Here is a 22,938-nt window from a genome sequence, read left to right on the forward strand (position 1 = left end):
GACTCTGAAACACTCATATAGCACCTGAGCAATGCTTTCCGCTCGCCGAGCTCCGAAGCTTTACAGCCGCCATTTTGAGCGTCACCTACACCAGACGATATCATGCATGTGACTTCCTCTACACTCATGTTAGACGATAGAGCAGCCGGGAGTGCACTCTGCTGCTCTAAGTGAAGGAAAAGCCCTCCTCCTCTACCATTGGAAGCCAGTCATTCTCCTCCTGCTCTCCCACTGGAGGGCGCCTGCTTGTCTGAGAGCACTTCTGTAGTACCCTCGAGCGCACCTGCTCTCCCACTCGAATTTTCCATCAGTAAGGCTGGTCTCACCAGACCTAAAACTGTGCTCGCCAACAGTCCAAGCTTCGGGCCCTATACTATGCACTGTAGCGCCGCACCATTGAGCTGCTGAAATATAACCTGCATCAAGTCCGTGTCATTGTATTCAGTACCGCTACTGAATTACGCGGTGCGTACGGTACCGACAGCAGAGCATTAAGGACAGCATTTTTATATATGAAATTTTTACCACCTTAGAATAACCATTAAGCGTTTTGTACTTTTGCAATCATAGCGACAGTAATCTTACAGCAGCGCTTGTAGCTATCTTGAGTGTGCGAATTCTGTCTGCTAGACGAACTGAGCACCTTGTCATGAGTACAGTCTTTTAAGATGAGGTTGCTTTCATTGTAGCACAGGACACAAAATTCGAAAAACAAAAGGAGGCAAATGGCGGTGTCGAGCTAATCAGAGAGAGAAACAATGCTTGTGCGTACCCTGCTGCTCTGGCTTCATGAAAATTTGTATTACGTCTTTGCCAAACATTGTGCATTTTGGTCCAAACAGCGACTGCGTGTGAAAATAGCATTTCATCTTATTTTCTTTAAGCGTTTTTCTAAGCTTTTGGAATCATGAGTAACGCGAAGGGAAAAAGTAGTTCTTTTTGTGGGATATCAACTGCGTATGCACACGCATACGCAGTTCAAAACTAGGACGTACTTATTTTCAGTATGCTATGTGAGAGAATGAACCAGAGGATTTCGGTTATGCCGCTCCTAGCGACGATGCACGAGAGTTCATAGACGTTCAATTAACAAGGCACGCAAGACTTGACAAAGTGCATGTATACAGAGGCCTTGTTTCAATGTGAATCCGCAATAGCGTCAGACACGTCTACTTTAGAGATCCCAATTTGGTCAGTGTTACAATAGGAACAAAACAGGTGATTACGCAAACGGAATTTCTGTCATACAGACTGAAGTTTATTAGACAATATAAAGTAAACCTTGCCAGAAAAAGCAGTGCAAGCTAGATATAGTTTCAGAAAGAAATAAAGATTATCGGTAAATAAAGAAGTTGCGTCCTACGTCGCAAGAAAAAAAACACAGAAAAAGATCTCTAGTGTAACCTAGTGCTTCCTTTGAGCTTAGGGAAACTAAAGAAGTAATGATGACTTTAGAGAATATTGTAAACGATGAGAAGAAAGGAGATATCACACGTGCAAGGGCTGAGCGCATGTTTGGCGATGCGCCATCAAAGCGATCCCGAAAGGATAAAAAGAGATACGCTGCTGGCGACGAAATAAAACACCTAAATAATGCAACTCTATGGCCATTTATTAATTTCATCCTAAAAGCTGGTTGGCTGGCTTTATCACTGATTTTACTTCTCGGTATAAAAATCAAGCATTGAAGAAGGATTTGACAATAATATTCTGAGACCCATATCGCCGCTATACTAGAACGGTACCGGAAGGGCTCAGTACCAATCACGGTTCGTCAAGAAAGTCAGAGAGGGCGACCTGGGAACATGGAAGGGTCAAATAACCTCAGCCTGATCGCTAAGTTCGCTGTTTCACCATGCCTTCAAAAACGTCTACAGGTAACTTTACATCGCGTACTGAGGCAAGCGTAAGATCAAAAGCGTCTCCACTCATTATTCCGCAAAACGAACATCGCGGTCCTTCCCAAGAAAACCGGCGCTGTCGAACAGCTGTCGATGACGCCATATCATTCCATTAGCCTGATCGATGCCGATTATAAAATCTTCTCGAAATTGGGATAGAAGGCATGTGGGATAGAAGGTAAATCGATCTTTACAAATGTGCACATTGCTTGCAGTCTGCTGGAGTGCTGCAATATACTGTCTGGTGGTGGCGGAAAAGATGTATTCGCGGTTATTTACAGGAAATAGTGCATACAGGCTTTCGGGGCTAGGTCCTTGCAAATTCTCGATCTTCGCCGGTAGCTCGGGCTCTAGCCACGAAAGTTGTTTGGCCCTCTATGGTAGGCAGCTAGAAGTGTACCGTACAAGCTTTCTCGCTTGGGGCAGGGCAAAAGGGTGTAAGAGGGGTTAGAGGGACATCCCCAAGCCATGTCCTACATGCCTGAGAACGCATACTCACAATGCGGGTACTCCCCATTAAAAGCCAAATAAAATATTCCATGACTATCATACTGGTACAGAAACGTTTGAGCTCACGCTCGTCGCTTTTGGTCAGCCCTTTCGTAGGAGGTTGAAATATGATATGTTGGCCTTGATAATACTGAAAAATATCTTTGTAAGTTATAGTCGAAAGAGATCCTGATACCTCGGGTGGTGATTGAAGAGGCGATGCCCGATGGTCAGACGCGCGTGGGTTGAGGTGTCCGCAGCCTTGTTTTCCTCTTGTCCCGCATGTGCTGGTATCCAAATTAGGGCACGTGTGTCCAGGGGATCCCGGTATTCACGTCTATGTAAAAGTTTGGCGGCACATCGAGAGATGAGTTTTTCTTCTAGGTTCTTGCAGGCTCCCTGGGAGCCGGTGATAATAACCCAAGAGTTTTGTTCTGCAGCGGCGAGTGCTATAGCAAGCTCCTCCGCATGTGCTTAGGGTGGCCGCGTTGCCGTAATGCAACTATATTTATAAAAGGCATTTGATTGGTTTTTGATATTTTTGTTCTGATACAATGAGTCATGTTGGCTCAGTTGTATTACAAGGTATTTCGATGGCATATATTGAACGTTTCGCGAGTCTGTTGCCAACTTTTCAAGTGCAGCCATCTGGGCGGCAAGAATCCCATCTGTCTCAGCTATTGTAGTCAATATACATAGAGCCCTTAAGTGTAAACATAATTGAATTTGAAGCGGTGAAAGGATTCAGCCTAAAGTGCTGTGAAATTGAAGTTCTAGCATGAGCTGACACTGTTGTGGTTCATGATCCTGAAAATCGGGGCATCCCAGAAAGAAACTTTTGAAATACATTTTGTCGATGTTTCCAAGAGCCGGGAACTGCACTGAATGCAGATGCTTTTCGCACGGTAGCTTTGATGACAAAACGTCTTAGTTCAAAATTAGGTAATGCACTGAGGCTCTAAAATAATATTTTTGGGTGTAACTTTACAAATCAAGATGAAACTTATTACAGGGTTCATAAAACCGACAATGCAAGAACTAACAAAAATATCAATTGGGGAGGACATAACTATACATGATCTTCCGACAGCGGGTTCCAATATATTCACCGTTCTAACAATTTGTTACGGGATCAAAGTTTTCTTTACAAACACATACATATATTAGTACTCTTTGTGTGTGGCACTACACGGCAGAGAAGGAGCAGGTGAATTGATTGTGACATTAGAAGAAGAAAACGCAAGGAACTTGTCCATTGTCACATACGATAGGCTGTGTCAGGGTTTTTCTTTTTACGGGAGCGAAAGCATTCCTTTTCGCAAACAACTATACAGGTCGAGCTTTTGCCAACTGTTGCCCGATTCTGTTGTTTCCGCTTTAGATATAAGATTACATGTGTCCATGGATTCTTGAGAACGTTTCCGCTGTAAAAAATCTTCATAGAATGCTTGCCAACAAAGGATGGCTTGTGCTAAAATGACCTGTGCTAAGATGACCTGTCCTAAGGCGCCAAATTATGCTGTGGGAAATGTAGGCCAACATGAAGCACAACCAATCTCTCGTTCCTGATGTCATCATTCAATGTTGCTCAAATGAGGAAGTCATATGAGGTTGTAGATAAATCCAGTGTTTCACGCACAAGTGGTTCAAAAATGATGAAATGAAAATTGTGGAGCAGGTAAACTAATTCTTCAAATCGAGTTTCATGTTGCACTCAATAAATGGTCCTCACGAGATTTCGAACCTTTCAAAAAGCCGTTTAGGTAAATCCGGATATATATTTCAACAAATTGTTCATTATAAAAGGATGTTTATTACTGAGTTTTCATACGAAGCTACAATACAATAGCCTACTATCTGCTAGAAATAAAATGTTTATTAACATAATCGCTAACAGAATCGGGACATTCATAGACTTCAATCAAAAGAAAGATCAGGCGGGCTTTCGGAAAAGTACTCTACTATCGATCATATTGATACCATCAACCAAGTGATAAAAAAATGCTCAGAATATAACCAGCGCTTATACATAATATTCATTGATTACGGAAAAAGTTTTTAAAAGGTATAAAACACGGCAGTCATAAGACATTGCGAAATCAGGGTGTAGACCAGCCGTATGTGAAAGTATTGAAGTATCTATAGTGGCTCCGCAGCAACCATAGTTCTGCATAACGAACGTCACAAAATTCCTATAAGGATAGGCGTTAGGCAAGGAGACATGATCTTCCCAATACTATTCAGAGCTAGCATACAGGAACTATTCAGAGCCTTCAAATGGGAACAGTTATGGAAAAGAGTAGATGGAGAATACCTCAATAAGCTGCGATTCACTGATGGCATTGCTTTGTTAAGTAACTCAGGGTATGAACTGCGAAGAATGATTGATGACCTAGACGGGAAAGCAGAAAGGTAGGCTTGATAATCATTATGTAGAAGACTGAGGTAAGGTTCAACAACCGGGGGAAGGAACAACAGTTCGCAATAGATAGCAAAGCACTGGAAGTGTTAGCGAATATGTCTACTTAGGACTGGTAGTAACCGTAGATTCAGATCATGAAAGATAAATAAGTAGGGAAATCAAAGTGGGATGTAGTGAATTTGGCAAGTATTCGAAAATTGTGACCAGCAGCCTACCGGTATCGCTAAAGAGGAATCTATACAACAGTTGCTGCTTACCTGTAATTATCTATTAGTCTGAAACATGAGGCTAACGAAAAGGGTACTACTTAAGTTGATGACAACGCAGAGGTTTACTGAACACAAATTATAAGTGTAGCATTAAGACGTAGTAAGCGCGCACAGTGGGTCAAAGAAATAACTCCAATTAATGACATTCCATTGGAAAGCAAGAAGAAATGGGCATGGGCAGGGCATGTAGTGCGTAGAAAGAACAACCGATGGTCGCTTAGGGTAAGACTGAATATCAAGGGAATGCAATCATAGATGGAGACGGTAGAACGTTAGATGGGTGGATGAGGTTAAGATGTGAGTAGCGGTCATTTGGATGCAGCTAGCACAGGGCATGTTTACATTTGAGGAACATGGGAGTAGCCTTGGTCCTGCAGTGAGGATAGGCCGGCTGGGGGTGATTGATGATGACGATTTATTACTGAGAGCGGCTGGTGCTGCAAAACGAATGTCTGTATTCCCACAGATGCATAGATGATACCAGAATTTCGGTTATCTAGTCTGACCAGGCAGTAATCACTGAGGTGTAAGCCCCTTGCCTTCAACAACGCACAGAGTTTTCCAAACACAACGTAAAAATCAAATCCCTCAGCAAGTGAAAGTGTCGCTTCCAACTTTTATTTAGCGGACATTTGAATTTATGTCACAAGTGTTTCCGTACAATCAAATTTGTATTGAGTTTCCAAACGCTCGTGCCTTATTCGATAGGGGTGAAAAAATAGGCTATCTCCATCTCTGTTGGCTTCACATGTCTAGAAAGCACCGAGGAGAGATGCATTGTTATTTTTATTTTTATTTGGCTTTGAAAAAGTTTATGTTGTTTATATTAAGCTATATTTTAATTGTTTATATCACTGGATTCTAATCAGAAAGGAAGCTAGAAAATCGGCAAAGAATCAATCGTCGAGTCTACTCAAGGATCCGGAATTTTATCTTTGCATTGGGCAGTTTCATAAACTAGAATGGGGGAACGGCGTTCAGGACAGATGTTATAAAACTGTGTCTCGCAGGCGTGATATCCAGGACTGCGCCCGTAAGGAGGGAGACGATTGTCATTAACATTTGTTTCCCACTGGTGGAGTTCACATTTCTTGTTCGCTGAAAAAAAAATAAGTGCATTGGTTATGAGTGTAATATTACTTACATTGAAAGATCCACTATCTTGATTTTGAAGGCATTATTGCACAGAAATATGCCTTTTATGGCTGTACAAAAAAGAACGTTTAAAACGTTACTACGCCTGTAATATTAGACTCGTATTTTACACACTGTTACTGCGATGATCCTCAAGTGATTTAGGCCGTTAGAGCAGTCAGCAAAGGCACAGTGGTATGTGAAGTCAATCCCAAGGACTCCATCTTAGGGAAATCCATGGACGATGGTGAACAACACAGGAACGTAACGGCCAGCAGTATTAACGCGTGCAGTAGGGCTCCCATTGGCGAAGCAAACTGTGGACGAGATGGCCGGCATGAGTACTTTATTAAGGCGATGGCGGAAGGACAGGCTGAGAAAGGACAATTGATAGCCGGTATCAATAACAGCAGAATCTCAAACTCCATCCGCAAGGACATCGATGCGGTTATATTGTAGTGCAGGGGTCAACAGATGTTTTTCAGTTTCGGGAGCTGCACTAGCTAGGTTTCCGGTAAGTGGGCGGGAAAGGACTGTGAATAACTGCCGCCAGGAAAACGAGAATGTGGGCTTCGGGCTAGCGGGGATGCGAACGGTTGGCAGCACAAGCGGTTGCATGGGAGACACCAAAGGTCTGCTCGGGGCGAGGTAAGAAATGACGAGGGGCATAGCGTCCGCGGCGGTCGACGTAGGCGAACGGACGGGATGGCGTGTATCAACGGCCGCGGCAGCGACGTGAGATGTGGCCAAGCAGTGAGCAAGTAAAACAGATGTGGTGATCATCAAATGTATGCCATTAATTCAGATTGGGGTACCGATATCGGGGGGAGAACCTGGGATTGGAGGAGGCAGGAGTAAGTCCGGACTCCATGGTGGCGGCGACGGAGCTTAAAGGTATTCCCATATTGGCCACCTCCTGGCGAACAGCATGAATGAGGCATATAGTAGCCAGGGTATAGTTCGGCGAATGCAATGTGCCTTTAGTTTTTGGCGGACGCTGCTGGTCAAAGCACTCTCGTTGGTAGGCCGTCAGGGAATCAGAAGATACACGACGAGCTGGCAGCTGTGTTCGGCAACCGGTCGAAACAGTGTATTAGGCGCCTCGATCTGTTTCGCTTGCTCGAAGCGTCAGCACACTGCATTGCAGAGCCCACGGTGGAAAAAACCTTGCATAAGAGGATGTTGATCGTCGGTAATGTCTTTGGTATGTGGCCGACATTTTCTGCCTTCGACACGGTTTTGTCGACATTGCGACACAGGGGCAGGACGCCTTGAATGTAAGTGTGATAACACTGTAGACGTTTGGGCGCGAGAGGCAAGCTGTTTCTTGGCGGCCAATAGTCTTTCCGAACAGGTCGTGCAGCTTCTGCTTACAGACATTCCAAGATGTCTGGTCATCTTCATGAGTTTGAAACCTTACCTGCACAGCTCCAGTCAAATAGAAGATGAAATTCGCGGACATGAGCGTAGAATACCACCTGTTTTGGTAGCTGACAGGTTCGTACAAGGCCTGCCAGTCATCTATATCAACGTCACCGGTACCGCAGAAGGTGGGCCATGACGACTGCAGGCTTGGCGGCCTTAGAGGGAGTGGCGTCTGTCGACCATGTAGTGGTACCGACATGGCTACCGCTGCGGAGATCCAACTTGTAGCAGAGGGACCGAATGGTGTCACCTCCACTAAGAGACGTTATGGAGAAGATCCAGACGCAATAGTGTTCCGCTAAGCTAAGGTTCGTGGCAGCTCAGATTTGTCTACTCTCAGCGTCATCGTTTCCAAGCAGCCTGTCCCACTTCATCATCATCACCTGGCGCACGACTAGTGAATACCACTAATTAACAATATTAATACAATATTCTACACATATACTCCTCTGTGATATTGGATGGAAACATCGAGCACTCCTTGCTCTAAAATGGCCATCCTTGAATCGTTTTATTCAGGTCTCTGGTATTATTAATTAGTTCAAGGGTTACAACACTTGTGGACGGTATAATAAAGGTAAATTACGAGGCTGCGTGGCCCTCCCACCCCCTCCCTCTTCCTCCGTAGCGGCAACCGCGCATGTTTTTCGGTTTCTGCGCTCGCTCCTGCCGCCACTGTTCGCCTCCTGCCGCCCTCTTTCTGTCTGGCTGCGACGGTGTTCTCCGGTTGCAGTAGAACAGGCTTGACTTCAGCATATCACGGTGCGTGCATCCAAAGGCGAATGGTAGTCAATTTGACTTCAGTCAGTCGCTGCTACCTCTTTGCTGCGTAATATTCCTATAGGCCCATGTTTTCTTTCAGTAAAACATGGCGTACAATAGCTATAATAATATTGTTTAACTTTTTGAAGAAACATCAGTTTTTCACGCGGCCCTGTATGTCTTGTTTCATTTTTGCCAATTTGCCCACTGATGCACTGGTACTCCCGTCCTTCAGATGCCGTGTGCGCATAGAACCAAACTGTGATTTCAAATCCAAGAGGGATGAATAGATCATTATTTCATGGATGCGAACGTTTTTATATAGACTTCACTATGTTACCCAGAATTTCTTTTTGCCACTGTATAATGCTGCCGACATTATGCACTGTCCACGCCAACATTTTCATGCAACTAGTATTGCCCTTTGGTATTGCATGCTTGATGTCACGCGCCCCCTTTAGTTCTCATGTGTTTTGACACAAAGCTGTGACTAACCATTTACAACATTTCGGGTGTTATATATTGTGTAAATAAATGTCATACTGACATCCTTTCTTATGTTTACAAAAATTATTACAGGAAAAATAACACCTTACCTTTTTTATTGTGCACTGAAAAGACGAAACATTTTTCAGTGTCATTCCAATATTCCAAAGTCATTTCCTTTTCTTCTTGTATTCCTAAAAACGTATACAGCAAGACCGAAACCTTTGATTTGTCTTGGCTTGAAGTTTATCACATCGTAATATGTGAAAAAAGTATAAAGATACTGCCCATCTTAGAATATTAACTTTCGCAGCGCCCATAAATCAAGAGCGATAACCTTGTTTGGGCAATTGTTAAACGTAGGAGTTGAAATGTTGCTTCTGACTGTCCTAAAATATACAAGTGCTATAATATGCTCTCTAAGGCATTATAGCAGGATCAGAAAATGACAAATGCCTTAAAAAATAGAGTGTTGATGCGTAAGGGTTAGTAATACGCAGACAATAGGCAGGACTGAAAATGTGAATTATCGAGCAAGAGAACCCAGATATTTCACGGTTAATGGCGGCACATATTAAATAGCCATTTTGTTTCAAGAGAACGTTAGTACTAGTGCGCCTCAGAAGCTGCTAAAGTATTATCCGTGGCACTTTCTCGAAGTAAAAGAATTACCTGAAATGTGGATTTAATGGTTGGCTGGAACGTCTAGCACTGGCAGTACTTCGGGCACAGCAGGGTCGAATTACCAGCCGCAGGGCACAGCTTCAGCGCGAGCGAGATGGGCGCCGGAGACAAGCGATGGTGATGGCGATGCCGCAGCGTTTTTTCTGTTCTTTGTCTTCTTTACATTTCCCCCGCGTGAAGAAGTCGCCATCCTGGCGACTCAGGGAGAAGAGACGACCAGAGGGTTGTAATATGGCTTGAGGCGGCTAACGTGGACAACCTCGCGGCCGCGACGGCGGTGGTCGGAAGAAGGGGTGACTGGCTCGATGACGTAGTTCACAGGAGATGTGCGTTCCAAGACGCGATAAGGTCCGTGGTATTTGGTGTCTAGTTGTTGGTGGCAGGAACGCATAGCCAAACGAAGCTGTCGGCCAGGAACGTGGGAGCAGGGGTATCGGTATCATGCTGACCTTTGCGATAGCCTTGAGTGTTGGAGGTAAACGTGCGAGCTAGCTGACGGCATTCCTCGGCCTTCTGTGCAATATCTGACAAAGCACTGTACTCAGAGGCATCTGGATGGTATGGCAAAATTGTGTCCAGAGTACAAGATGGTTCACGGCCATATAAGAGAAAGAAGGGCGAAAACCCAGTTGTTGCTTGGGTGGCAGTGTTGTACGCGAACGTTACGAATGGCAGTACCTGGTCCCAGTTGGAGCTTCCCGATTCAGATGTAACATACATTGCGAGCATGTCCCCAAGAGTACGGTTGAAGCGCTCCGTGAGGCCGTTTGTTTGCGGGTGATACGCGGTTGTAGCCCGATGTATCGATTTGCAAGACGACAGGAGCTCTTGAACTACTTCGGAAAGAAAGACACGACCTCTGTCACTCAGTAGCTCGCGAGGGGCGCCGTGTCGAAGAATGAAGTGGTGCAGAAGAAAATGGGCTACCTCTCGGGCTGTCGCCGCGGAAAGTGCAGCAGTCTCGGCGTAACGGGTCAGGTGATCGACTGCGACGATGACCCATCGATTACCAGCGGCAGTGCATGGTAGCGGACCATAAAGGTCGATTCCCACGCGATCAAACGGGCGAGCTGGACAAGGTAAAGGCTGGAGAGGGCCAGCGGGGTGGCGAGGAATCTTGCGTTGTTGACAGGCGGTGCAAGAGCGAATGTAGCGCCGTACGAAATTGTACATTCCCCGCCAGTAGTACCTCTGACGAATTCGATCATAGGTTTTGAGGACACCGGCATGAGCGCTTTGAGGGTCAATGTGATGGTGGGCACAAACCTCGGAGCGGAGGTGGCGCGGAATGACAAGAAGCCACGTTCTGCCGTCTGAGTTGTAGTTCCTGTGGTAGAGAAGGCCGTCCCGAATGGCGAAATGGGAGGCCTGTCGGCGGAGTGCCCGAGGATGCGTAGCCGCGGAAGTAGTTCCAAGGATATCCAGCAGGTTAGAAATCCAAGGATCGTGTCGTTGCTCGAAAGGCATATCCTCAATGGTGAGTGCTGACAAGAATGCTTGAGGAGGGGACGATGAGTCAGGCGAGCGCACCGGTGACCGAGAAAGAGCGTCGGCGTCAGAGTGCTTGCGGCCAGAGCGGTACACTACACGAATATCGTATTCCTGAAGCCTGAGAGCCCAGCGCCCGAGACGGCCTGACGGATCCTTGAGAGACGCGAGCCAGCAGAGAGCTTGATGATCTGTAACTACCTCGAAGGAGTGGCCGTATAAGTAAGGGCGGAACTTCGTTACAGCCCACACGATTGCTAAGCACTCCTTTTCGGTAACGGAGTAGTTGTACTCGGCTTTGGTGAGAGCACGGCTTGCGTAGGCGACAACGTATTCGGAGAAGCCAGGCTTGCGCTGGGCGAGGACGGCGCCGAGGCCGACACCACTGGCATCGGTGTGAAGTTCTGTAGGTGCAGTAGGGTCGTAATGGCGAAGGATTGGTGGTGACGTCAGAACATTGCGCAGTGTCGCGAATGCATCATCGCAGGCTGGCGACCAAGAGGAGAGGTTAGGGGTGCCTTTCAAGAGCTGTGTAAGGGGGGCTATGATGGTTGCGAAATTCCGAACAAAACGACGAAAGTACGAGCAGAGGCCCACGAAGCTTCGCAGTTGATTCAAAGTGGTCGGTTTCGGAAAGTCAGCGACGGCACGCAGCTTCTCAGGATCAGGCAGAACGCCATCTTTACACACAACATGTCCGAGCATTGTGAGCTGGCGGGCACCAAAGCGGCACTTTTTGAGGTTCAGTTGAAGACCGGCGCGGGTTAGGCAGGTGAAGACCTGGCGAAGTCGAGTCAGGTGGGTCGGGAAGTCGGTTAAAAAGACGACGATATCATCGAGGTAGCATAAACAGATGTTCCATTTCAGGCCGCGCAGTACAGTGTCCATCATTCTTTCAAATGTGGCTGGGGCGTTACAGAGTCCAAATGGCATAACATTAAATTCGTATAGTCCGTCTGGAGTAATAAAGGCGGTCTTAGGACGATCCGCCTCTGCCATGGGCACCTGCCAATACCCGGAGCGCAAATCGAGTGAGGAAAAGAATTCTGCGCCTTGCAAACAGTCTAGGGCATCGTCGATTCGTGGGAGGGGGTACACATCACGACGAGTGATTTTGTTGAGGCGGCGATAATCAACACAAAATCGTATGGAGCCATCCTTCTTTTTAACTAGGACCACAGGAGACGACCATGGGCTACAGGATTCTCTAATTACTCCGCGTTGCAGCATGTCATCGACTTGTTGGGCAATAACACGGCGCTCAGTCGGGGACACCCGATACGGCCGCTGATGGAGAGGTGGGTGAGCGCCAGTGTCGATGAGGTGGGAAACGGTCGTCGCGCGGACCAAGGAAGATTGAGGAATGTCGAAGGAGGCGCGGAATTGGTGTAGAAGGTCAAGAAGTTGCTCGCGGTTGCGCGGTTCTAGAGCGCTGTCCACGGAATGGTCAAAAAGGTCCCGCTGTAGCGGATCTGAAGCCACACGAGTTGGAGTCAAGACGTCAACTTGGCAAACAGGGAATGACACATCATCAAAGGTGAACAGAAGGTCCACGGGCTCGATGCGGCCGAGGCACTCCCCTTCGATCAACATAGCGGGAGACGAAAGAGGATTGGCTACCAGAAGTGTGCTAGCGCCGTTTTTCATGTCAAGGACGGCAAACGGCAGCGGTAAGTGGCGGCGGCGGCAGACAACGTTAGAGGGCACAAAGAGGACTGTCGCGGCGGTGGTAAAAGAGGCAGCGAGGGGAACCAGAACAGCGCTAACGGGTGGGATGGTTGTGTCATGTGCTACGAGGAGTTTGGTCGCAAAACGAGGACACGGCTCGTGGAGCAGGGCATCAGACGGTGCATCACTCGATTCAATGAGCTCTACTTGAGGACTGGCGCAGTCAATGATAGCATGATGCTGGGACAGGAAATCCCAGCCGAGAATGACGTCATGAGAACATGTGGGGAGAACGACGAATTCGATGATGTGCAAGGCTGCAGCAATGACGACGCGAGCAGTGCAGATAGCTGTCGGCTGTATACTGTGAGCGGATGCGGTACGAAGCGATAGTTCCTCGAGAGGCGTAGTCACCTTTCGGATGGAGCGGCAGAGTTTTTGGCTGATAACTGATACAGCGGCACCGGTGTCGACGAGCGCAAGAGTATGAACACCTTCAACGATGACCGGAATAACATTCGCGGGATTAAGACGAGGACTTTGAAATTCGGTCGGATACGCAGTTCGTGCCTCGCGAACTGTGGCGGTTAGTTTTCCGGCTGGGTAGCGGGTCGTCGGCGCATTGGCGAAATGGAGCGGCGACGTGGTGATGGCGAATGACGAGGGCGGAAGTCCGGAGGTTCAGGGGGTGCTGTTGGAGGACCCGATGGGACTGGGAACTGAGGGGCCAAATAAGGTGGCGCAGGCCGTGCAGCAAAGGCCATATTTATTCGGCGCCTGCAGTAGCGTGTAGTGTGCCCAGGGATGCCGCAGTGGTAGCAAATAGGCCTGTTGTCTGATGTGCGCCATGGAGATTGTGTCGGAAGCAAGGGGGGAGCAAAAGCTGTTGGTGCCGACCGCATGGGGGGCGAAGCATAGGCATATGCTGGCTCAGGCGGTGGACTTGAAGTGACTTCGGCATACGTGCGGCGCAATACTTGAGGAGGAGCCGGCGCGAATGCTGGAGCGTAGCTCAGTGGCGCAACGCCGGACGATGAAACTGTGGGCGTGAGTAACGGCATTGAAGGTGCGACCGGAGCTGGTTGAGGAACAGGATTAGGGAGGACTTCAGATACATGCTGTTGGATTGCATGGCGAAGCTCCGGAACAAGGACAGTTGTTGACGACTCCTTAACATAGGGCTGCAGGGACAGTTGTCGCGCGACTTCCTGGCGTACAAAAGCCTTGATGTCTTCAGAGAGGCTAGATGACTCCCCCTCCGCGGCTAGTCCAGCAAGTGATGTATGAGGCTGGCGAATCAAAGCACGCTCCCTCCGGAGCTCGTCGTAGCTTTGACAGAGGTCATAGATTTCCTTGACCGTAGTGGGGCCTTTCGCGATGAGCATGTGAAAAGCGCCGTCATCAATTCCTGTGAGGACATGACGTATTTTAGCGGCCTCGGTCAAGGTCGGGTCAACGCGACGACACATATCAACAATGTCCTCAATGTAACTGGTGAACGTTTCACCAGGCAGCTGCAGTCGCGACCGAAGACGCCGTTCCGCGCGGAGTTTTCGGACGGCGGGGCGGCCAAAGACATCAGAAAATTTCGTCTTGAAATTCGCCCAGGTGCCAAAGTACGACTCGTGGTCTCGAAACCACACATTAGCGACGTCGCTCAAGTAAAAGATGACATTGTTGAGCTTACGGTTGTCGTCCCAGTTATTGTGACGGCTGACCCGTTCGTAAGTGGTCAGCCAATCGTCGACGTCGTCATCGCTGCTTCCACTGAAGGTAGCCGGGTCCCGTTGACGAACGGCACCTGTGCAGGTGACTGGCGGAGGTAGGTGCAATGAAGTCGGCTCCGTCATTGGGGTAGTAAATGTTCTGCTGCGAAGTTCCAGGGCGAGAGTGGTACAGGGAACCTCAGATTGACCTCCACCAAGTGAAATGTGGATTTAATGGTTGGCTGGAACGTCTAGCACTGGCAGTACTTCGGGCACAGCAGGGTCGAATTACCAGCCGCAGGGCACAGCTTCAGCGCGAGCGAGATGGGCGCCGGAGACAAGCGATGGTGATGGCGATGCCGCAGCGTTTTTTCTGTTCTTTGTCTTCTTTACATACCAAACACTATACATATATTACTCCCAAAGTTCGGATGTTTGCCATTATATCTGTGCGCCGAGTTTTAAATCGACCGGGATACGTTCCACACTCAAGTCCATATTTTCCGCAAGCGCCACACTCGTCCTTTTTGCAGGCCGTCCCTACGTTTCCGGGGGCGACTTTCTACTCTCTCGCTTGTTGATGTTGTTGCGGAAGGCGGCGAAATATCACAAGCCTGCCAACTAGATCTGGTCAGCAAGTACAGCTGCGTCGTGCAGAGGACGACAATCGCGGCTGTCCTCGAGTTAAGCCGTCATCACATACTCGAAACCGCTTCAGCTTATGTGTGCGTAACCATGTTTCGCCCATGGTGTGTGTTCGCGAGAAGGTACGATTCTTTGGTCACCCATTATCATGATAATCACCTGCCGGATTATAGCCACTGCAAGGAAAAGAGCTTTCCCATATTACTCTAACTAACTCGGTCCTCTGCTAGCTGCATTACTTGACCCCAGGGAAATTCTTAGCTCATCTAAATTTTTGCCTCCTTTTATTATAAGCATTCCTTCTTTAGAATACAATATCTTACCCTTCGCGACTGTCATCAAATCGGCGCACGTTTATATCAATTCAATGCGACGCTAAGCTCGCGCGGCGCTCCATAGAAGGCTCCAGCACATTCCAGAAACATCATTCTCCGCGCAAGGAGAGACCGTAGCCTTTTGCGCATCGGCGTCCACCCTGCTTTAACATCACACGGCGGTCATGGTTACTTATCCAGCTGGACAATGCCAGTCTTCTCAAGAGATTAGGCTGCGCCTAACAGATGACGACGCGCGGCTCGGCGAAAGGAAAAGGAAACGCTCAAAAGAGCGAAGTGTATGTATGCGCCGGTCTTAGCGCTTTGTAACAGACAGGCGCGGCACTCCTTATTTATTGAGGTCGCGTTACTCGCGCAAGTCAGCCAGTGTTTGAGCTAGTATCGCAGATAGTTCGCAAGTGCCACTGATCAGCTCCGGGCGGTCACTCACTGCCCGGAAAGCCCAGATATCTGCAAGGAATCGGCGCTCGTCTTGCATGGCTGCCGCATTGTGACTCTCCAGGTGTCAATCTTCGACAGTGCCCGGTGAATATTGGGTGTTTGTTTGCCTCTGTGGAGTGTTGTTGACTAGTTTCAAGCATCTACGTTATTAAATGCCTATTTAGGTGCATGCTTAGCATTAACGTCTGTGAAGTCTTGTTTGTGTATTTCAAGTGGTAGTGTGAATTCCTCTGTATCTTGCTGTGTATAAAGTTTATTTTTCTTTCTTTCTTACTTCTGACTGTGACCGTTACTTTGTCTTGAACAGGTGAGAACTGGGCACCAAGCCACCCCCTTGTTTACTACAACGTAATTGACTTCCAACTTATCTGGACACATAAGTCGAGGACATCTCATTTGAGACTAGGAAAGCTACTCCTACTCACTCTAGGATGTCTAAAAGTGCTGGCACCATTAGCGGCGCATCGATAATAACATCATATATATTAACAGTGACAGCGACCATTGATTATTCTTTCCTGGCACTACATATCCTTCTCATGCTCGTTTCTCTATCCAGATGTCTATAGAATATCATTAAGTAGTTATTTCTCCGACCCATTATGCACGCTTCCTATATCTTAGTGTTACGCCTACCATTTTCCCTTTCATAGCTGTGTGTTTTGTCCCTAGCTTAGAGAACCCTACTTGCTAACCTCCACGTTTAAGCTGCCTAGTAGAGCGCAGTTAAGTTGCAAGGAGGAGGAGGAATAACGTTATTTTGTGTCCGGCAGGGTTTATCGCGAAGGGGCCTTGGTCTCCCACGTAAGAACGTCGAGTGCTCTCTTTGTCGCCACGAGAGCCGTTGTACTGCAGCAGGATCGCTATGCATTTGTTTGTAATTGCCTCCAATGGACTGCTTGAGCTCTGCATAGTTTTTTCTGGGCGAAGGGAAGGTCCGCCGGGCTAGGTAGAATGCCTTATTGTGTCATTAAAGCTCGTCAGCCTCTCTCTCCCCTTTCTTCGCCATGACTCACTCCGGGACAGTACGCGAGACTTTGTGCGGCGTAGTGCGTGACTTCGTTGAGGTTGGTGAGATGCGGAAATACGTTTCCCATATGTGCCAGGACAGAAATTAGCTAAACCTTGTTGTCCGGTGAGAGTTTCAAGTCTGATTACTCGGAAGGCTTCCACGGATATTTCCCCTTTCGCGTAATTCTATATGGCAGTGCGCGAGTCGTGGACAACGACCCCGAGATCGAGATCAGATATGGTAAATGCGACAGCTAATTCTTTGGCCACTTCAGTATGTTGGGACTTTACGCTGGAGGAGTGGACAAGTGTTCCGACAGTGTCGACGACCGTGACAGCGTATCGTCGATCGTCTGGATACTCGGCAGCATCTACGAAGCGGGCTTCTCTCGCTCTTCCGCAGATCCGCAGCAGGGCCGCGGCTCTGGCCTGTCTACTGCCTTAAATATACGTCGGGTGGATGTTTATCGGGACTTTTGCTATTGTGATCTCCTCCTTGACGTTCCGCGGGATTATTCCTTTCTTCGCGTAATGACGGTGGTAGCCGACACCAAGCCGCTCGCGTATACGTCGTCCAGTTACGGTGATCGCCAGTCTTTCTACCTGCGATATGTGCTGCTCTTTTGCGAGTTCGTCCAACGTGTTGTGGATTCCTAATTGTAACATGAGCTCTGTGCTAATCGAATTGGGCAGTCCTAGCGCCGTCGTGTATACACTGCATAAAAGGACGTCTATTTTGTTTTTTTCCACCTTGTGACCCATTGTGAACTTCTGTTCCTTTTCCACGCTACTGAACATTAGCTTAGTATTCTGCAGAAGAAATTTAGGTACCTTTCCGTTTTTCCTGTCCAGGTCATCATTCATGTTTTGCAATTCGTCTACTGAGTTAATTACGAAGGTAATGTTATCAGCAAATTGCAGATTACTCAGGTATTCTCCATTAACCCCTTTACGTAACTGATCCCGTTCGAGGTCCCTGACTACTTTCTTTAAGGAAGCTGTGAATTGTATTGGGGAGATCATGTTTTCTTGTCTAACACCACTCGTTATAAAAATGTTGTTACCTTCTTTATGCATAAGTATGGTTGGTATGCAGCCAAAATCAATATCTTCCAGTACTTTCAAATACGGCTCCTCTGCACACTGATTTTTGCAATTCCAAATCTCTGCCGAGGTATTGACTAAGTGAAATGCTTTATCGGAATGGCTGAATGCGATATATAGGGGTTGATTATATTCTAAGCATTTTTATATTGCCAGGTGGATAGTATAGATATGACGATAGTAGAGTATCCTTTCCGAAAACTGGCCTGATCATTTGGTTGACTCAAGTATAAGGTTGCCCTGATAATATTAGCAATTACTTTAGTAAATTTCTTGCAGATATTTCATTGGCCGGCTTGTAGCTTAGTTCATATATCTGATTTTTGTGTATGCCTAATTTAGTCTTCACCTTTTTAAGCTTGGCACCATTCTTTAGACCATGCTTTCTTCAACCAGCCACAAATAAACAATTCTAAGCGGGAGCAAGAATAAACTTGCACCGAAATTGCTAGAAGCCTTTTATGTCCTTATTCTCGTAAAGGCGTCACTAAGTGCAATTATAATTTCCTTGTAAGCGAGATCAACTTAGATAAATACTGATATTAGGGCTATTAATTTTAAAGATCTAGCCACATTTTTGTCCCCGATTTTCAGTGCTAATGACCGCTGTAATAGATATAACCACGTCAGAGAGCAGCCGGGATTTGTGTCGAAATGTCGTGCATGCTAAATTAGACTATCCTTATCTTGTCTCTTTTGGATTGTCTCAAGGACAGTTTTGTTATACTGGACGAACTGCAGTGAGATGGAGGATCAATGAATAAAAACTGTGGCTCAGCAAACCAGCAGAATGCTAAACCATTAAAAATCAAACTGCGACAAGTTTTGCTGCTACGAGATAGCTGAATTCTCTATAGCCCAATGTCCGCAGAGATTTATGCTAAGTGATTACACTCACGCCCGATCGCACCCACATTTTCTACATTCTTCTGAGTCCTTTCGTCACCTTTATTTCAATACTTTACGGCCGAGCGAAGCTGGCAATCTGGAATAACGCTTTCAAGCTGCACAATAGCTTTTACCTGCGTCAACAATATCCTATGGGGTGGGGGAGGATATTTACCGAAATCAAGAAATAACTTCAGTGCGGCGTCAGTAGCTTTGGTTGCTTCATTTATATCCCCCCGTGAAATCAGGTGGAGGTGTTTAGTGCCGGTAACATTCCATTTACACGTAAAATGGAGTGGACCAGACAGAGAGTGCGGCGTTTGTACTGCCCTGTGAGCACACCCCTGATACATGAAATTCAGGGTGCAGTTGAAGAACATTGGCTTAACCTTGTAGACTACCTTGATAAGAACGATGAATGTATTGATGCTCAAACGTCCGGAAAATTTATCCTCATTGAAGGATCTGTGCAAACCTGGTAAAATAATTATGAAGAGTTCAACGCTGCTAAACCGAATATCGAGTGAAAGCATTATCTGCTGGTGACAGAGCGTTCTTCTTCTTCTTCTGACGTCACACCACCTGTTAGGCGCAGAGCCAGCTCTGAGACCACGGACACGGTATGCAGCGACGAGCAGTTAGACTTAGCGTAGTATTGCTCTCGCGCAATAAAAATTACGAGGGTTTGTAAAAATAGGCGCGTATTTTAACTGGATAGCTAAACTCTGGTTTCACAATGCCTGTATGACTGCCAGGGGCTTTACAGTCAAATGCTTTTTCGTAATCAATATATGTTACATTTAATGGCTGGTTATATTCAGATCATTTTTTATCACCTGATGAATGGCATTAATACGATCGATAGTGGAGTACCCTTTCCTAAAACGTACTTGATCTTTTGCCTCATTGAAGTCTAAAATTGTCCTGAATTAGATAGCGATTACCTTAGTAAACACTTTATAAATAACAGATACTAATGTCATAAAGAAATTTGTTTGGCAAGGAAACACGATCTCCTCAGTAGTATTCAGAGCTTGCTCAGAGAAAGTATTCAGAGACTTGAAATGGGAGCAGTTGGGGATACGGGTCGATGGAGAATACCTCCGTGATCTGCGATTCGCGATGACACTGTCTTGCTAAGTTACTCAGGGGATGAACGGCAAAGAATTATTGAGGATCTAGGCAGGGATAGAGGAAAGGTAGGCCTGAAAATGAATATGACGAAGACTAAAGAAATGATCGACAGCCTCGCGAAGAAACAATAGCTCACAATTGGAAGCGAAGCACTGAAAGTGGTAAGGAAATATGTATATTAGGACAGGTAATAACCGCTTGTCCAGATCAAGAAAGGGAACTAACTAGGAGAATAAGATTGGGACGATTTGCATTTGGAAAGTATTTGCAGTTTATGAGTAGCAGCTTGCCGGTATCGCCGAAAAGAAAAATATACAACAGTTGCATCTTATCTTATCCACCAATGGGGCTGACACTTGAAGGCTAACGAAAAGGGTTCTGCTCAAGTTGAGGAGAACACAGAGTGATATGGAACAAAAATGGTAGGTTTGACATCAAGTGATCGGAAGCGCGCAGAGTGGGTCAGATGAATAACTCGATTCAGCGTCGGTCTAGGCGGAATAAAGATGAAATGGACATGGCAGGACATGTAGAGCACAGAGAGCACCATCCACGGTCTCGTAGGGCAACTAAATGAATTTCAAGGGAAGGTAAGCGTAGCAGGGGCGTCAGAAAGTTAGGTGGGCGGATGAGGCTAACACGTTCGCAGGTGTCAGGTGGATGCAGGTAGCACAGGACTGGCTTAGGTCGAAGAGTATAGGAGAGGCCTTCGCACTGCATTGGTTATAGTCCGACTGAATATGCTGAGCTTTCACTAATGTCACCAATAAAGAACGGATTGATATTTGCTCCAGTCCGGGATGCAACTCCCTAATCTTCTTGCTCTCTATATATTTCGTTTCATGGAAAGCAACATGAACAAAATTGTGTGATCTCGCTGACGAGTGCCTTTGTAGAACAACATTTAGATGTACTAACGGCGACACCTGTAAACTACGACACAGTTCAGCAAAAAACAGCAGCCATCGAGAAGAAGCTCGACGCACTGATCGACCAGTAAAACATACGGCTTCTATTGCTGTGAATACTAAGTACCGTGGTGCATCTCTATTCTGCGTTAGTATGCGCAAGCTCATCTGTCGGCTGAATCGAGAATTGCACGGTTACTACAGCCCTTCCAACATATCAAGGTATCGATGCTCGTGGATATCATAAGGGAATAAACCCGCAGGATTTTGGCATATTAAGCTTGATGTCTACTTTGCAAGTTCCATTAGATATAAACTACGTCGGCACGTTTGTAACACGACTCGGCGACGATACACGCCAAGTACTTGTCAGTTGCAATTTCCTTATCCTGTACCCCACCCCTTCTTACCAGCCCAGGTAAACAGCGATGTCCGGTGCAAGTCAAAACACTGCCGGCAATAATTGTATTCTTTGAGAACAGAAACATTGTACTTTATTTCATATAGAAGGGCCGGATAGAACGACAGAATGATAGCTATGCAGTATGAAAGAGCCCTGAACAAGGGTAAAGGGGAAGGCTTATATCACAAGCTGAGCGAACATTTCGATAATTGGAATTCTCCAAAACCCAGATGAAGACAAGTATACTTGTGGAAAAGTTGGCTCAGCTTGCGAAATGAGGCACCCATCTACCTTTCTTCAGTGCTTTTTCATATAGAAGGGAAGGTTATATCACTCTAATATCAATACTAGAGTATATTATTAAGTGGAAAATAAGGATTAAAATGCATATAACCTCGCGAAAATGTTAATTTCTTAAACAAAGTGACATTGTAGACATTTTGTTCTTCTATAACCAGCTTTCTGTTGTAGTTGGCAGAAATTATACACATATTTGTAGTGAACGAAATCGCGTGGAAGAGACATATGCATTCGATCTCCGCCGCCGGACTGTTCATACCACTGGTGGTCACCTAATAGTCCCTCCGGGGTAATGTATACTACCCTAGTAAAAGGGCAGTAGTTCTCTTCTGGTTTGATTTTGGAAGTGAACGTACTAATTGACTACCGCGCTCTTTTCGGCTTCTGTCAAAGCTCATAAAAGTTTTATTGAGATCCCCGTATTCACTTCGACATCGCTGAAGAATTTCGTAGCTTTAATCGTTCTCGTCAAAAAATTCATCATACCAACAAGAGCTTGATGAACTGTCCGCGTAGATTCCGGAGGCGATGAAACCATGTAATCCCAAATAAGCGTGAAGTGAGGCCTTGCCATCACAAGAGTAATGATCCATGAGAACGGCCAAACGTAAGATATGGAGGCGAACTTTAAATAAACTTATTGACATCACGATAGGACACGTCATTTGGTTTCCTAGATGAGTTACCAGGCATGCAATAATTCGTTCACCTCCGCGATGAACCTCCACAAAAGGCAATCTACCCATTTTTCATATCAGTCCAACCCTTTCCAACACAGAATGACACCTACACCTCTTCAAATCTACAAAGATTTATCGGGGTCGTCATGAAAGATGCAATAAACGCCCATTGTCAACAAAAGCTTGTTAGCGTCCATCATGCCCAACCACTCCGTCAAAGACCCTAACGCGTATTGAAGTTATATTGCCAAGTAATCCGGAATTATTTGAAAGAAGTGCTTCGCGGCAACGCCATCCAACGAACCAATTATTGTAGTTGCTCACGGTGAGCTGAAATTAGAATTTCACTCGTTGGTTTGTTGTTATTTATTGTCATGTGAACGACATACCGAAAACAATATCGACTATCCACCTCATTGATGCTACACTAGAGGAGCTCTGCAAACCGAGTGCACTTCAATGCTAGATTCGAGTGGTGGCAACTGGAAAACTAGGAAATGAGAGATGTTTCAAGAAGATCGCTCTTGTCCCACACAGTGACATGTTCGATTTGAAATCAATAAAAAATTGTCCACTGCTTCATATCCTCGACTTTACAGACAGTAGCATGTATGATCGTGAAGAAGAGCATTTTTACGGTATACGTTACACCCAC

At 46.4% G+C, this 22,938-nt stretch overlaps 1 long non-coding RNA gene across 1 annotated transcript in view; it reads right to left on the reverse strand.

Annotated features, from left to right (window-relative positions):
• Positions 1–5,694: 5,694 nt before the first annotated feature.
• LOC146177143 (uncharacterized) overlaps positions 5,695–22,938 on the reverse strand; it is a 38,013-nt gene continuing 20,769 nt past the window's right edge. Inside the window, exons 4-5 of the long non-coding RNA XR_014701262.1 lie at positions 8,999–9,082; positions 5,695–6,179 (exon numbers count right to left, since the gene is read on the reverse strand). This is a non-coding gene — a long non-coding RNA (uncharacterized LOC146177143). The remainder of the gene's footprint in view (positions 6,180–8,998; positions 9,083–22,938) is intronic.

This window comes from Amblyomma maculatum, chromosome 10 (assembly GCF_055883805.1).
Source record: "Amblyomma maculatum isolate TAMU_Amacu chromosome 10, ASM5588380v1, whole genome shotgun sequence".
NCBI lineage: Eukaryota > Metazoa > Arthropoda > Arachnida > Ixodida > Ixodidae > Amblyomma > Amblyomma maculatum.